The sequence below is a fragment of the Carcharodon carcharias genome, chromosome 8 (assembly GCF_017639515.1).
Source record: "Carcharodon carcharias isolate sCarCar2 chromosome 8, sCarCar2.pri, whole genome shotgun sequence".
In the NCBI taxonomy this organism is placed as follows: domain Eukaryota; kingdom Metazoa; phylum Chordata; class Chondrichthyes; order Lamniformes; family Lamnidae; genus Carcharodon; species Carcharodon carcharias.
The window spans coordinates 99772173-99778172 of NC_054474.1; the positions used below are offsets into that span (position 1 = coordinate 99772173).

Below are 6000 nucleotides of genomic sequence, written 5' to 3' on the forward strand. Positions count from 1 at the left end.
ACATCCCGAAAATAGCTGTATATCAGGAAATGGGAGGGAGGGAGGAACTCGGGAAAATTACAGCCACCAGGCAAGTGGTATTCAGCAACTTGTTGGGGCTGCAGGCTGACAAATCACCAGGTCCAGATGGACTTCACCCTAAAGTCTCAAAAGGAGTAGCTAGTGAGATAGTTGGTTTTAATTTTCCGAAGTTCCTAGATTCAGAGAAAGTTCCATTAAATTGGAAAATAGCAAATGTAACTTCTTTATTCAAAAAGGGAGGGGGACAGAAAGCAGGAAACTATAGGTCAGTTAGCCTAACATCCTGTCATAGGGAAAATGTTAGAAGCTATTACTAAAGATGTTATAACAAGGAACTTAGAAAAATTCAAGGCATTCAGGCAGAGTCAACATGGTTTTGTAAAAGGGAAATCATGTTCAACCAATTTACTGGAGTTCTTTGAAGGAGTCACATGTGCTGTGCATAAAGGTGGATGTACCGTACTTACATTTCCAGAAGGCATTTGATAAAGTGCCACATTAAAGCTTATTGTGAAAAATAAAAGCTCATGGTGTAGAGGGTAACATATTGGCATGGATAGAAGTTGGCTAGCCAACAAGAAGCAGAGAGTTGGCATAAATGACTTGGATGAAGGGACTGAAGGAATGTTAGCTAAATTTGCTGACAACACATATAAGTAGGAAAATAAATTATGGATAGGATGTAAGGAGGCTAGAAAGTGATATAGGTGAAGTGAGTGGGCAAAGATCTGGCAAATGGAGTATAATATGGACAAATATGAAATTGTCCATTTTGGCTGGAAGAATAAAAAAGAAGCTTATTATCTAAATAATGAGAGATTGCAGAGCTCTGAGATTCAGAGAGATCTGGGTGTCCTAGTGAATGAATCACAAAAGACTCGTATGCAGGTACAGCAGGTAATTAGGAAAGCTAATAGAATGTTATCATTTATTGTGAGAGGAATTGATTACAAAAGTAGGGAGGTTGTGTTTCAGTTGTACAGGGCATTGGTGAGACCATATCTGGAGTATTGTCTACAGTACTGGTCTCCTTATTTAAAGAAAGATGTAAATGCATTAGAAGATTTACTAGACTAGTAGCAGGAATGGGCAGGTTGTCTTATAAGGAATGGTTGGACAGGCTCGGTTTATATGCACTGGAACTTAGAAGAGTAAGAGGCGACTTAATTGAAACCTTAAAGATCCTGAGGGGTCTTGAGAGAGTGGATGTGGAGAGGATGTTTCCTTTTGTGGGAGAATCTAGAACTAAGGGTCACTTGTTAAAAATAAGGAGTCACTCATTTAAGACAGAGATGAGGAGAAACCTTTCCTCTCAGAGGGTTGTGAGTCTTTGGAATTCTCTTCCTCAAAATGCAAGGGAAACAGAGTCTTTGAATATTTTTAAGGCAGAGCTAGATAGATTCTTGATTAACCAGAGGATGAAAGGTTATCAGGGTAGGCAGGAATATGGGGTTGGGGTTACAATCAGATCAGCCATGATCTTATTGAATGGCAGAGCAAGCTCAAGGGGTCAAGTGGTCTGCTCCTGCTCCTGGTTTGTATGAAGGGTTGTTATGTGAGGAAATGTTGAGCAGGTTGGACCTTTTGGAGTTTAAAGACTGAGAGACTATATTATTAAAACATATAAGATTTTGAGGATGAAAGCAAAAAACTGCAGATGCTGGAAATCTTAAGTCATACGGATGTGAAACGTTAACTGTGTTCCTCTCCGCAGATGCTGTCAGACCTGCTGAGTTTTTCCAGGTATTTTTGTTTTTGTTTAAGATTCTGAGGACACTTGACAGGGTTGATGCTGAGAAGATGTTTCCAGTCGTGCGGGAATCCAAAACAAGGGGCCTGTTTCAAAATAAGAAGCGTCCTATGTAAAACTGTGATGAAGAGGAATTTCTTCTCTCTGAGGGTCATTAACCTTCAGAATTCTCTTCCTAGAAAGCAGTGGAGGCTGGATCATTGCATATATTAAAGGCTGAGTTAGACAGATTTTTGATCTACAAGGGAGTCAAAGGTTATCGGGGAGCAGGTAGGAAAGTGTAGTTGAGGCCACAATCGGATCAGCCATGAACTTATCGAATGATGGAGCAGGCTCAAGGGGCCAAATTGCCTACTCCCGCTCCTATTTCTTATGATCTTATGCTCTATAACTCCATAAACACATTTGTCCCATATCCCTCAATACCTTTGGTTAACAGAACTCTAACAACCTCAGTTTTGAAATTTACAGTTGACCTAGTATCAAGTGCCATTTGCAGAATTATTTCCCCCAATCCTAATACCTTGATTATGTTATGACCCATCCCCAGGTGAGGTTCCCCAAAGTTGTTGTTCCAGGTGAGACCCCTCAATATGTCACTGTCTGGCTGGGACACCACCAAACTGTTTTTTTTGTTGAATCTACTTTATTGTTAAAACAGAAATGAGACATCATTTCATGAGTCTTCTCTCTAGCTCAGTGGCCATTAATACTAATGAAGACACAAGCCACAAATTTAACACAGTGATCATTCAGGAATGTTCTGGACCAGAACCTAAGCAAAGGTATTGCTATTCCAGCCAAGATTAACAGCCTCCAGGTCATGGAAGACGATGAACACCCTGTCCAGAGAAATATGTAGGTGCTTTTTTACCAGATTGGGCAGCACCTTGGAGTAGTTTTTGTTCTGCTTGTTGCTGATTTTGCTGATGGGGAGGCTCCCGAAAGTGCAGGGCTCAGACGATCCCCGAAGTGAAGGATCTGGTCGGGCACAATGTGCACAGTGATGTACTGCTTGGGTTTGCCCAGCTCCTTGGACAGTACCACCGTCAACTCCTCCACCAACTCGTCTGGGATGGCGGATCGGCTCAGGTTTGTGTTCAGCATGAAGGCCGGCATGTCTGCTCCGATCACCAACTGCACCACACAGCCGGATTCAAGGACCGTTATACCCCAGGTGAAGAGGGATGAACTGGCTCCTGTCTTTATTCGGCCCCCGACCCCTTCTGTCAGTCATAACAAGATTTAATCTAAAATGGATCCCTTTCACGGATACCTTTGTCCCAGACCTAATCATTCTGGTTTTGAAGGAACCAATTTGATCAGACTTTCTTGAGTTAAAGGTAAGAGTAAGTTTATTAACTGCTAAAGGCAAGAAATGATAAAACACATGCATATACAATCATATGGTCAAAAGTAAGAAATTAGCTTGAAGTAAATGAACATATATATGCATAATAAAAGGCATACGGAACAGTCTTTGACTGGTGGGGAGTAGGTGATTGAGCGTTGTGGCCATTACGAGTCGAGATTCCAATCGAATTGACTCTGGTAGATGAATAGTCAGTTTTGAGGTTCCAGTAGTATTGAATTTGGTAGGGAAGGAGAGAGATCAGGATACCCACAAAATGGCGATTTGCAGGGGTACTGTGTGTGGATGTTACTTCTGATTCAAACTTCCAGCATTTGCTCTCTCTCAAAACACCCACCAACAGACAGACACCAGGGCAGCTTTTCAGCTCACTTTTAACCCCTACTTTGTATATTCCAAGTTGGAAGCAAATTCACAAATATGTCGGGTCATTGCTCACAGGATTTCTTGATGAGGTGATATTCATCTTCCATTATGTTCCATTGTCTCTACCGAAGGGAGCAATTAGTTTCTGGATGTCTTTAGAAGTACCATTGCCCCATGATGTTCAATGGCATTACCATCACTGAACCCCCCACTATCAGCATCCTGGGGGTTAAAATTGACCAGAAGCTGAACTGGACTAACCATAGAAATATTGTGGCTACAAGAGCAGGTCAGAGGCTAGGAATCGTGCAATGAGTAACTCACCTCCTGACTCCCCAAAAGCTGTCAGCCATCTACAAGGCACAAGTCAGGAGTGTGATGGAATACTCCCCACTTGCCTAGATGAGTGCAGCTCCCACAACATCCAAGAAGCTTGACACCACCTAGGTCAAAGCAGCCCACTTGATTGGCACCACATCCACAAACATTCACTCCCTCCACCAACTACGCACAGTGGCAGCAGTGTGTAGCATCTATAAGATGCACTGCAGAATCTCACCAAGGCTCCTTCAACAGCACCTTCCAAACTCGTGATCACTACCATCTAGAAGGACAAGGGTAGCAGATAGATGGAAACACCACCTCCTGGAAGTTCCCCTCCAAGTCACTCATCATCCTGACTTGGAAATATATTGCCGTTCCTTCACTGTCATTGGGTCAAAATCCTGGAACTCCCTCCCTAATAGCACTGTGGGTGTGTACATACACCACATGGACTGCAGCGGTTCAAGAAGGCAACTCACCGCCACCTTCTCAAGGGCAACTAGGGATGGGCAATAAAAGCTGGCCCAGCCAGTGACACCTACATCCCATGAATGAATTTAAAAAAAACGGGGTGAGGTTCCATTACCTCTTAAGGAGTCACCCTGCAGCATTGCAGCCACTGGCTTGTGTGTATTTCTAAAAACTCAGGTCTTATTTTTAAAGTACAATATTTCTGAACGCAGTTCAGTGTTTTAAGAACATAAGAATATAAGAAGGAGGAGCAGGAGTAGGTCATTTGGCCCCTCAAGCCTGCTCCACCATTCAATAAGATCATGGCTGATCTGCCCCAGGCCTCAACTCCTCTTTCGCGCCAGCTCCTCATAGCCCTCAACTCCCCGATATTTCAAAAATCTATCTACCTCTTCTTTAATACTTTCAGCGATCTAGCCTCCACAACACTCTGGGGTAGAGAATTCCAGACATTCACTGCCCTCAGAGAGAAGAAAATCCTTCACATCTCAGTTTTAAATGAGCGTCCCCTTATTCTGTAACTATGACCCCAGTTCGAGATTTCGCCACTGGTAGAAACATCTTCTCATTTTCTACTCTGTCAAGCCCCCTCAGGATCTTATACGTCTCAATAAGATCATCCCTCATCCTTCTAAACACTAATGAATAAAGGCTTAACCTGTTTAGCCATTCTTGATAAGTCAGCCCTTTCTTCCCAGGAATCAGCCTAGTGAATCTCTATTGAACTGCCTCCAATGCCAGTATATCCTTTATAAATACGGGGACCAAAACTGTACACAGTACTCGAGGTGTGGCCTCAAAAGCACCCTGTACAGTTGTAATAAGATTTCCCTATTTTTAAACTCCAAACCCATAGCAATACAGGCCCAAATTCCATTTGCTTTCTTAATTACTTGCTGCACCTGCATGCTAACTTTTTATGTTTCATGTTCAAGAACACCCAGATCCCTCTGTGCTGCACTTTTTTTGACTCTCTTTCAATTTAAGTAATAGCCTGCATTTTGATTCTTCCTTCAAAAACTCATGACCTCACACTTTCCTACATTAAACTCCATCTGCCAAGTTTTTGCCCATTCACTCAACCTATCTATATCCCCTTGCAGATTCCTTATGTCCTCATCACAACATATTTTCCCGCCTATCACAGAATCACAGAATCACACAGTACAGAAGAGACCCTTCGGCCCATCAAATCTGTACCGACACATGAGAAACACCTGACCTACCTACCTAATCCCATTTACCAGCACTTGGCCCATAGCCTTGAATGTTATGACGTGCCAATTGCCCATCCAGGTACTCTTTAAAGGATGTGAGGCAACCTGCCTCCACCACCCTCCCAGGCAGTGCATTCCAGACTGTCACAACCCTCTGGGTAAAAAAGTTTTTCCTCACATCCCCCCTAAACCTTCTGCCCCACACCTTGAATTCGTGTCCCCTCGTGACTGACCCTTCAACTAAGGGGGAACAGTTGTTCCCTATTTACCCTATCCATGCCCCTCATAATCTTGTACACCTCAATCAGGTTGCCCCTCAGTCTTCTCTGCTCCAACGGAAACAACCCAAGTCTATGCAACCTCTTTTCATAACTTAAATGATTCATCCCAGGCAACATCCTGGTGAATCTCCTCTGCACCCCCTCCAGTGCAATCACATCCTTCCTATAATGTGGTGACCAGAACTGCACGCAGTACTC

General features: G+C 43.2%; 1 pseudogene; it reads right to left on the bottom strand.

Moving 5' to 3' along the window:
- Nucleotides 1–2546: 2546 nt before the first annotated feature.
- On the bottom strand, nt 2547–2890 carry LOC121281381 (annotated as a pseudogene).
- Between the last annotated feature and the right edge of the window lie 3110 nt (nt 2891–6000).